At 41.5% G+C, this 11,332-nt stretch overlaps 1 long non-coding RNA gene across 1 annotated transcript; it reads left to right on the forward strand.

The window, feature by feature from the left end:
- The first annotated feature begins 6,232 nt into the window (after positions 1–6,232).
- Positions 6,233–10,940, forward strand: LOC113094193 (uncharacterized). The gene is made up of 3 exons (XR_003288017.1): positions 6,233–6,274; positions 9,756–9,833; positions 10,902–10,940. It is a non-coding gene; the product is annotated as an uncharacterized LOC113094193 (long non-coding RNA).
- The last annotated feature ends 392 nt before the right edge of the window (positions 10,941–11,332 follow it).

An 11,332-nucleotide genomic window follows, 5' to 3' on the forward strand; every position in this document is an offset into this window, starting at 1 on the left:
AATGACAGTTTATTACATAGTGGTTGTACTTACAGGCATCAGAGAGTGATCCAGTTAAACCGAGAAAGAGAGAGAAACGTAGTACAGGCTGAACAGAGAGAGGGAGATGACCGAGGTTAAGCGTTTCAACTGGGATTTCATTGAGCTGTAACGGTTGTCTAATAGAGCCACAATATGGATGTCAATGACAGTTTATTACATAGTGGTTGTACTTACAGGCATCAGAGAGTGATCCAGTTAAACCGAGAAAGAGAGAGAAACGTAGTACAGGCCGAACAGAGAGAGGAGATGACCAGGTAAGCGTTTCAACTGGGATTTCATTGAGCTGTAACGTTGTCTAATAGAGCCACAATATGGATGTCAATGACAGTTTATTACATAGTGGTTGTACTTACAGGCATCAGAGAGTGATCCAGTTAAACCGAGAAAGAGAGAGAAACGTAGTACAGGCCGAACAGAGAGAGGAGATGACCAGGTAAGCGTTTCAACTGGGATTTCATTGAGCTGTAACGGTTGTCTAATAGAGCCACAATATGGATGTCAATGACAGTTTATTACATAGTGGTTGTACTTACAGGCATCAGAGAGTGATCCAGTTAAACCGAGAAAGAGAGAGAAACGTAGTACAGGCCGAACGGAAGAGAGAGGAGATGACCAGGTAAGCGTTTCAACTGGGATTTCATTGAGCTGTAACGGTGTCTAATAGAGCCACAATATGGATGTCAATGACAGTTTATTACATAGTGGCTTGTACTTACAGGCATCAGAGAGTGATCCAGTTAAACCGAGAAAGAGAGAGAAACGTAGTACAGGCCGAACGAGAGAGGAGATGGAGATGACCAGGTAAGCGTTTCAACTGGGATTTCATTGAGCTGTAACGGTGTCTAATAGAGCCACAATATGGATGTCAATGACAGTTTATTACATAGTGCTTGTACTTACAGGCATCAGAGAGTGATCCAGTTAAACCGAGAAAGAGAGAGAAACGTAGTACAGGCTGAACAGAGAGAGGGAGATGACGAGTTAAGCGTTTCAACTGGGATTTCATTGAGCTGTAACGGTGTCTAATAGAGCCACAATATGGATGTCAATGACAGTTTATTACATAGTGGTTGTACTTACAGGCATCAGAGAGTGATCCAGTTAAACGAGAAAGAGAGAGAAACGTAGTACAGGCGAACAGAGAGAGGAGATGACCAGGTAAGCGTTTCAACTGGGATTTCATTGAGCTGTAACGTTGTCTAATAGAGCCACAATATGGATGTCAATGACAGTTTATTACATAGTGGTTGTACTTACAGGCATCAGAGAGTGATCCAGTTAAACCGAGAAAGAGAGAGAAACGTAGTACAGGCCGAACAGAGAGAGGAGATGACCAGGTAAGCGTTTCAACTGGGATTTCATTGAGCTGTAACGGTGTCTAATAGAGCCACAATATGGATGTCAATGACAGTTTATTACATAGTGGTTGTACTTACAGGCATCAGAGAGTGATCCAGTTAAACCGAGAAAGAGAGAGAAACGTAGTACAGGCCGAGGACAGAGAGAGGAGATGACCAGGTAAGCGTTTCAACTGGGATTTCATTGAGCTGTAACGGTGTCTAATAGAGCCACAATATGGATGTCAATGACAGTTTATTACATAGTGCTTGTACTTACAGGCATCAGAGAGTGATCCAGTTAAACCGAGAAAGAGAGAGAAACGTAGTACAGGCCGAACAGAGAGAGGAGATGGAGATGACCAGGTAAGCGTTTCAACTGGGATTTCATTGAGCTGTAACGGTGTCTAATAGAGCCACAATATGGATGTCAATGACAGTTTATTACATAGTGCTTGTACTTACAGGCATCAGAGAGTGATCCAGTTAAACCGAGAAAGAGAGAGAAACGTAGTACAGGCCGAACAGAGAGAGGAGATGGAGATGACCAGGTAAGCGTTTCAACTGGGATTTCATTGAGCTGTAACGGTGTCTAATAGAGCCACAATATGGATGTCAATGACAGTTTATTACATAGTGGTTGTACTTACAGGCATCAGAGAGTGATCCAGTTAAACCGAGAAAGAGAGAGAAACGTAGTACAGGCCGAACAGAGAGAGAGGAGATGACGAGTTAAGCGTTTCAACTGGGATTTCATTGAGCTGTAACGGTGTCTAATAGAGCCACAATATGGATGTCAATGACAGTTTATTACATAGTGGTTGTACTTACAGGCATCAGAGAGTGATCCAGTTAAACCGAGAAAGAGAGAGAAACGTAGTACAGGCCGAACAGAGAGAGGAGATGACCAGGTAAGCGTTTCAACTGGGATTTCATTGAGCTGTAACGGTGTCTAATAGAGCCACAATATGGATGTCAATGACAGTTTATTACATAGTGCTTGTACTTACAGGCGTCAGAGAGTGATCCAGTTAAACCGAGAAAGAGAGAGAAACGTAGTACAGGCCGAACAGAGAGAGAGGAGATGACCAGGTAAGCGTTTCAACTGGGATTTCATTGAGCTGTAACGGTGTCTAATAGAGCCACAATATGGATGTCAATGACAGTTTATTACATAGTGCTTGTACTTACAGGCATCAGAGAGTGATCCAGTTAAACCGAGAAAGAGAGAGAAACGTAGTACAGGCCGAACAGAGAGAGGAGATGGAGATGACCAGGTAAGCGTTTCAACTGGGATTTCATTGAGCTGTAACGGTGTCTAATAGAGCCACAATATGGATGTCAATGACAGTTTATTACATAGTGCTTGTACTTACAGGCATCAGAGAGTGATCCAGTTAAACCGAGAAAGAGAGAGAAACGTAGTACAGGCCGAACAGAGAGAGGAGGAGATGACGAGGTAAGCGTTTCAACTGGGATTTCATTGAGCTGTAACGGTGTCTAATAGAGCCACAATATGGATGTCAATGACAGTTTATTACATAGTGGTTGTACTTACAGGCATCAGAGAGTGATCCAGTTAAACCGAGAAAGAGAGAGAAACGTAGTACAGGCCGAACAGAGAGAGGAGATGACGAGTAAGCGTTTCAACTGGGATTTCATTGAGCTGTAACGGTGTCTAATAGAGCCACAATATGGATGTCAATGACAGTTTATTACATAGTGGTTGTACTTACAGGCATCAGAGAGTGATCCAGTTAAACCGAGAAAGAGAGAGAAACGTAGTACAGGCCGAACAGAGAGAGGAGATGACCAGGTAAGCGTTTCAACTGGGATTTCATTGAGCTGTAACGGTGTCTAATAGAGCCACAATATGGATGTCAATGACAGTTTATTACATAGTGCTTGTACTTACAGGCATCAGAGAGTGATCCAGTTAAACCGAGAAAGAGAGAGAAACGTAGTACAGGCCGAACAGAGAGAGGAGATGACCAGGTAAGCGTTTCAACTGGGATTTCATTGAGCTGTAACGTTGTTTAATAGAGCCACAATATGGATGTCAATGACAGTTTATTACATAGTGCTTGTACTTACAGGCATCAGAGAGTGATCCAGTTAAACCGAGAAAGAGAGAGAAACGTAGTACAGGCCGAACAGAGAGAGGAGATGACCAGGTAAGCGTTTCAACTGGGATTTCATTGAGCTGTAACGTTGTCTAATAGAGCCACAATATGGATGTCAATGACAGTTTATTACATAGTGCTTGTACTTACAGGCATCAGAGAGTGATCCAGTTAAACCGAGAAAGAGAGAGAAACGTAGTACAGGCCGAACAGAGAGAGGAGATGACGAGGTAAGCGTTTCAACTGGGATTTCATTGAGCTGTAACGTTGTCTAATAGAGCCACAATATGGATGTCAATGACAGTTTATTACATAGTGGTTGTACTTACAGGCGTCAGAGAGTGATCCAGTTAAACCGAGAAAGAGAGAGAAACGTAGTACAGGCCGAACAGAGAGAGGAGATGGAGATGACCAGGTAAGCGTTTCAACTGGGATTTCATTGAGCTGTAACGGTGTCTAATAGAGCCACAATATGGATGTCAATGACAGTTTATTACATAGTGGTTGTACTTACAGGCATCAGAGAGTGATCCAGTTAAACCGAGAAAGAGAGAGAAACGTAGTACAGGCCGAACAGAGAGAGGAGATGACGAGGTAAGCGTTTCAACTGGGATTTCATTGAGCTGTAACGGTGTCTAATAGAGCCACAATATGGATGTCAATAACAGTTTATTACATAGTGCTTGTACTTACAGGCATCAGAGAGTGATCCAGTTAAACCGAGAAAGAGAGAGAAACGTAGTACAGGCCGAACGGAGAGAGGAGATGGAGATGACCAGGTAAGCGTTTCAACTGGGATTTCATTGAGCTGTAACGTTGTCTAATAGAGCCACAATATGGATGTCAATGACAGTTTATTACATAGTGCTTGTACTTACAGGCATCAGAGAGTGATCCAGTTAAACCGAGAAAGAGAGAGAAACGTAGTACAGGCCGAACAGAGAGAGGAGATGGAGATGACCAGGTAAGCGTTTCAACTGGGATTTCATTGAGCTGTAACGGTGTCTAATAGAGCCACAATATGGATGTCAATGACAGTTTATTACATAGTGCTTGTACTTACAGGCATCAGAGAGTGATCCAGTTAAACCGAGAAAGAGAGAGAAACGTAGTACAGGCCGAACAGAGAGAGGAGATGACGAGGTAAGCGTTTCAACTGGGATTTCATTGAGCTGTAACGGTGTCTTATAGAGCCACAATATGGATGTCAATGACAGTTTATTACATAGTGCTTGTACTTACAGGCATCAGAGAGTGATCCAGTTAAACCGAGAAAGAGAGAGAAACGTAGTACAGGCCGAACAGAGAGAGGAGATGACGAGGTAAGCGTTTCAACTGGGATTTCATTGAGCTGTAACGTTGTCTAATAGAGCCACAATATGGATGTCAATGACAGTTTATTACATAGTGCTTGTACTTACAGGCATCAGAGAGTGATCCAGTTAAACCGAGAAAGAGAGAGAAACGTAGTACAGGCCGAACAGAGAGAGGAGATGACGAGGTAAGCGTTTCAACTGGGATTTCATTGAGCTGTAACGGTGTCTAATAGAGCCACAATATGGATGTCAATGACAGTTTATTACATAGTGCTTGTACTTACAGGCATCAGAGAGTGATCCAGTTAAACCGAGAAAGAGAGAGAAACGTAGTACAGGCCGAACAGAGAGAGGAGATGACGAGTTAAGCGTTTCAACTGGGATTTCATTGAGCTGTAACGGTGTCTAATAGAGCCACAATATGGATGTCAATGACAGTTTATTACATAGTGCTTGTACTTACAGGCATCAGAGAGTGATCCAGTTAAACCGAGAAAGAGAGAGAAACGTAGTACAGGCCGAACAGAGAGAGGAGATGACGAGGTAAGCGTTTCAACTGGGATTTCATTGAGCTGTAACGTTGTCTAATAGAGCCACAATATGGATGTCAATGACAGTTTATTACATAGTGCTTGTACTTACAGGCATCAGAGAGTGATCCAGTTAAACCGAGAAAGAGAGAGAAACGTAGTACAGGCCGAACAGAGAGAGGAGATGGAGATGACCAGGTAAGCGTTTCAACTGGGATTTCATTGAGCTGTAACGGTGTCTAATAAAGCCACAATATGGATGTCAATGACAGTTTATTACATAGTGCTTGTACTTACAGGCGTCAGAGAGTGATCCAGTTAAACCGAGAAAGAGAGAGAAACGTAGTACAGGCCGAACAGAGAGAGGAGATGGAGATGACCAGGTAAGCGTTTCAACTGGGATTTCATTGAGCTGTAACGGTGTCTAATAGAGCCACAATATGGATGTCAATGACAGTTTATTACATAGTGCTTGTACTTACAGGCATCAGAGAGTGATCCAGTTTAACCGAGAAAGAGAGAGAAACGTAGTACAGGCCGAACAGAGAGAGGAGATGACGAGGTAAGCGTTTCAACTGGGATTTCATTGAGCTGTAACGTTGTCTAATAGAGCCACAATATGGATGTCAATGACAGTTTATTACATAGTGCTTGTACTTACAGGCATCAGAGAGTGATCCAGTTAAACCGAGAAAGAGAGAGAAACGTAGTACAGGCCGAACAGAGAGAGGAGATGACCAGGTAAGCGTTTCAACTGGGATTTCATTGAGCTGTAACGGTGTCTAATAGAGCCACAATATGGATGTCAATGACAGTTTATTACATAGTGCTTGTACTTACAGGCATCAGAGAGTGATCCAGTTAAACCGAGAAAGAGAGAGAAACGTAGTACAGGCCGAACAGAGAGAGGAGATGGAGATGACGAGGTAAGCGTTTCAACTGGGATTTCATTGAGCTGTAACGGTGTCTAATAGAGCCACAATATGGATGTCAATGACAGTTTATTACATAGTGCTTGTACTTACAGGCATCAGAGAGTGAACGTAACGTAAGTAGGGATGCTAAATCGATTGTCGTTTAAATGAACAATCTATTAATCGTTAACCATAATGCTTCAAATTGATTTATTGCAGGCAGCAGTCACGGCCATGACAGGACGTGCAAAAGCCACACACACAAAACGCTTTCTCACTTGAATTATTGGGGTTTTATCTGAATAAAATGCTAGTAGAAGGATTATAAAATGAATAGATGTGATTATTATTATTTTATAAAATGAAGAGAAAGCGCCATACATTTGAGATCAATTTACTTTGTTGACTGTTTCCTATCCCGCACCGAGACCGCTGAACGCGCGCTTTAAATGGTTTTGTGGTGCTCGTTGTTGTATTTTAAAACACAACTGCAATGTTTTCAGCTGACATTATGCCATTTAAAATAAAATGATCCCAAATGTAATGGTGGCGCGCGTGTGACTGCTGTGCAGTAAGTGAACCGCATCCATCGGCGCTGCTGCAGCAAAACACTGTTGCTCACATTAATTTGATCCTGCTGGATTCTGTTCTAGAAAATGTCAGATTTTGAATTTTTGCGTTCCAGTAGGCCTAGCCTATTTGTTTTAAAAAAATCAAGCATACAGTGCATTAGGTCATGACAGCGCGTGCGTGTAGACGAGGACGAGCGAGCGCGGCTTTGACTAGATTTATTTGGAGATTACTGCTCATGTGTCATTCGGCACAAATCCAAATGTTTCCATATTCGCAATGTATTTGAATGTTAAATTACATTATTTATGATGTAAACTACTTAGACATTTGCACATAAACAGAAAAGATGATCCTCTTCATATGAGCAAAAATGTTATTGGCATAACAGCAGCAGGGTGAACCGGAATACTACGGTCCATTTAAACTGACCAGTGTAATCTTTAAAAATGTTTAGTTGACTGTATTTTATTTTGATAATGAACAGACTGCTATATAAGTTTGAATCGCTAGAATATATATGTGCTCCAGGCTCCGGTGCGATCGAAACAGCTGAAACAGAGAGAGAGAAAAATAAAAAAAATAAAAACACAGGGTTAGGAAATTGTTAGATGACCATGCCTCTGGATGCCGTTCGAGATATAGACTTCTTTCGCAGGTTTATTTTATTATCTTTCTCTTTTAATCACATCTCTTGCTGTGTGGTGAAGGGAAATTAAAGATTTCATGAATTAATAATTAGTTCGTTATTTCAGTTAAATCATGGGTTATTTAGGGAACAAAATTAACGAAACATGGACAATTGCCACAAATTAATAAGTCGTAGAAACGAATTAACAAGTTTTAGGAATGAATAGTCTCTCTGTCCTGTGTCCCGCAGCGTGCAGTTATCTGATGAAATGACTCAGTTACTACATTTCTATTGCTTTTCATGTTGAAGAACTTTTGTGTTGTTTCTATTTTAATGTACTTTTAAAGTTTAAATCACATTAAAAGCTTAATTAGTACACTGTGAATGAATGATGATGATACGGTCAACGTAACTCACAGCCGCTCGCACATGTTCTACGCATGAGCCGCACGTAGCCCACATCAGTTAACTTTTATCAGCCTTAATTAATCAATCTCTTATCTACAATTATTTGAAAGCATGTTTTTATTCAAATTTCATTAATCAAAAACAAGAAATTTTACCAATGATTATTTATTAGTTTAATAACTTATATTTATCATTAATAATAAAATAAAATAATAATTAGCTAGCTACTGTAAATTCATTGTAATGACTGGATTCTGTGCTTCACTCCGCATCGCAGAAATCATAATGCATTAACCTTAAATTATAAATGGGACATAGCTCTATCTGCACGGGATGATGATGATCAGGGGTGCGTTTCCCAAAACCATAGTTGCTAACCTGTTAGGAACGTAGTGGGTTGGCAATGGGAAATTGCATTGCAACCAACAAAGTTGCTAACTTAGTTAGCAACTATGGTTTTGTGAAACGCACCCCTGAATAGGTAAACATGTTCGATGCGTTTCCTCGTTTTGCAGCCGCTCTCTGACCACAGTTTTTGCAAACTGTGTCTACCTTCAAGGACAAATAACCATTCGTCTTTTCTATATAAAAAGTATTTGCATACTAGTATTTTAACTCATGTTTTGACGTGGGATCGAGATTAGAGATAACGGCCTCTGTCTCTGATGTTGTCTCCGCTGTACATGTGGGTGAAGCAAGGGGAACAGTTAGGGGCCGTTCACATATCATGTCTTTTGCACTCAAGTTCGTTATTTCAAATGTAAGCGTGTGGTATGCGCGCTCATAATGGAAGCTACGCGGTCGTGACGCACTCGTTTTTTCAAGGCGCGTCCGCACCACATCACCACAACTTTTCAGCAAGCACACCGCAGGTCATGTAGCTTCCTCACCTTTTCCATAACAACGTTGAAAGCTCAGCCAAGATGAAGGAACAGCTGATCATAGCTGCATATGGATTGCCATTTTTAAATAAATCTAGTAGGAGAGCTACTGCAAGCAAGTTTTAGTGCTGCAAATAAATTTATCCACTGCTGAAATTTCCGTGTCTTCATAGAGAGATCAGAGATGGTTACTTAGCAACGGCAGACGCCTCAAGAGCGCAAGTGCCCGAAGGCTTTGGGAAAAAATCAGAAAGCAGCTCGTCTAGCATCTTCCACGCGTTTTTAGGCACGATATGTGAACGACCCCTTAGGTGGAAAGTTGTTGCCTAGGTGCAGGTGAGATTCTGTGTTTGTTATTTTCTCTCAATACCGTAGATAAGCATATGTAATCTTTCAAAATTAGAAAAGGACCTGAGTAAGGACTTCACTAGAGTTGTTATAAGAGGCAAAAGAGGCAGAAAAGTACCAGTGCTTCTCACCAGAGAGATGACAATATCACTTGACTTCCTGATTGAGCACAGGACTCAAGAAAATAACATTTCTGAGACAAACAAATATGTCTTTGCAAGACAAAATTCAGACTGCCACATAAGAGGCTCAGACTGCTTAAGAAAATTTGCAATGAATGTAATGCAAAACATCCTGAGACCTTGACCTCTACCCAACTGAGAAAACAAATCGCAACCCTCTGTCAAATAATGAACTTGAAGGACCATGAAATGGATCAGGTTGCAAAATTTATGGGACATGACATCCGTATTCATAGAGAATACTATCGCCTAACTGAGAACACGCTTCAACTTGCTAAAATGAGCAAATTGCTCATGGCCATTGAATGTGGAACAACAGTTTATAAAGGAAAATCTCTAGACGAGATTGACTTGGGATTAGAGGGTGAGCATCTAACACTGGAAAGTTGTAACAATATACACTAACTGGTAATTTGGAAAGAACATGTGACTTGTACTATATAAAACCTTTCTCTTCTATGTTTTCATTACAGTCGCTTTGTCTGAGAAACGTAAACAAGGCTGCACTTCAGACCATGTTATGATGGAGACGTCTGAGCAAGAAGAAGATGGTAAGAAAGTCATTATAGGAGCGGTTAGGTTCAAGTTAAAATGTACCCTTTTATCAGGTTAATGCTTTGAAAGGAGCAGTCATTTATAAAGTTCTAAGGTCAATAGTGGTGCATCACAGTGTACATACTATCCGCACTAAATAGTATTCAAAAATAGAATTAGTATGTCCCAAAACGTCCCAGAAGTGAGATGACCAGAGACAATGTTATTGGATTACAGTATGTGTCATTTGCCGTTGAAAAAACTTTACAGTACAGTGAGTAACGGTCCTATAATAACCGACGTAAATAACTGTTTAACAGCTTAATTAGATCCAGCGTTGTGTAACTGAAGACCAAAACATGTCAATATAAAATTACTTGCATGACAGCGTTTCCACAATAAGAAAAAAGAAACAAATTACAAATAAAACCAATAAAAAATACAACAGAACGCAAATACTAATGAAATAAACAGTGCTTTAAGTTTTTCAGGATGAAGCTACTAACAGTAGTATTCAGACAAGTTGGCCTAATAGCAAAAAAGTGTAATGCCTAAAACAACACTGCTGTACACATTAAATATAGTTGGCTATAGTGTAACAAGGTTGTTCAGGAAGTACAGTGCTCAGCGTAAATGAGTACAATCCCTTTAAAAAGCAACATTTTAAACAATATCTCAATCAACACAATAACAATCTCCAGGGCCCTATCTTGCACCCAGCGCAATTGACTTTGTACACCGACGCATGTGTCATTCCTATTTTGCACCCGCGCAAAGCGCGCTTTTCCCTCCACAGAAGCACGTCGCTAAACTAGTGAATGAACTTGCGCTCCCTGGGCGGTTCAGCGCAAAAAAGGAGGCGTGTTCCGGCGCAAACGATCCCTGGTGCTATTTTCCTGTTCCATTAAAAAATTGCGCCACTGACCAGAAAAAACCTAGTCTAAAGTCAGTGGCGCGTTGCGCGTTGTTCATTATGCTATTTTAAGGGCGCATGCTTGACCATAATGTATAGCGTGGAAACTGCATCTTTTTTGGATGATATCTGTGCTGCGGCAGGATGGCCCTCACCGAGCACTTTTATCTAGTCCTACAGTTTGAATGTGAGGATGGCTCCTGGCTCCCGGGTTCTCTCCGCTGAGCAGATGCCTCCCCGGATCCCAGCTATCAGGTACGTCAGGCGTTTTGGTATAGCGTTCCCATACGTGGTGACGTCACCGCAGCATCGAAGTGACCTATGAAAGGGAACATCTCGGTTACGTATGTAACCATGGTTCCCTGAATAGGGAACGAGATGCTGCGGTCCTGGCCGTGCCGTACCTTGATAACATTCTTCTTCTTCAGTCATGAAATCTGAGCGAAATGGCGCGAGGCACCCGGGTATACGATGTGTACGCATGCGTAGGGCGGTGCCAAGCGCTATTTGGCCAATAGGATTGGCGGGATGGTATAGGGCTTCAGACATTCGTCACACCGAAGGTGTTCCCATACGTGGTGACGTCACCGCAGCATCTCGTTC

This window comes from Carassius auratus, unplaced genomic scaffold (genome assembly GCF_003368295.1).
Source record: "Carassius auratus strain Wakin unplaced genomic scaffold, ASM336829v1 scaf_tig00215270, whole genome shotgun sequence".
NCBI lineage: Eukaryota > Metazoa > Chordata > Actinopteri > Cypriniformes > Cyprinidae > Carassius > Carassius auratus.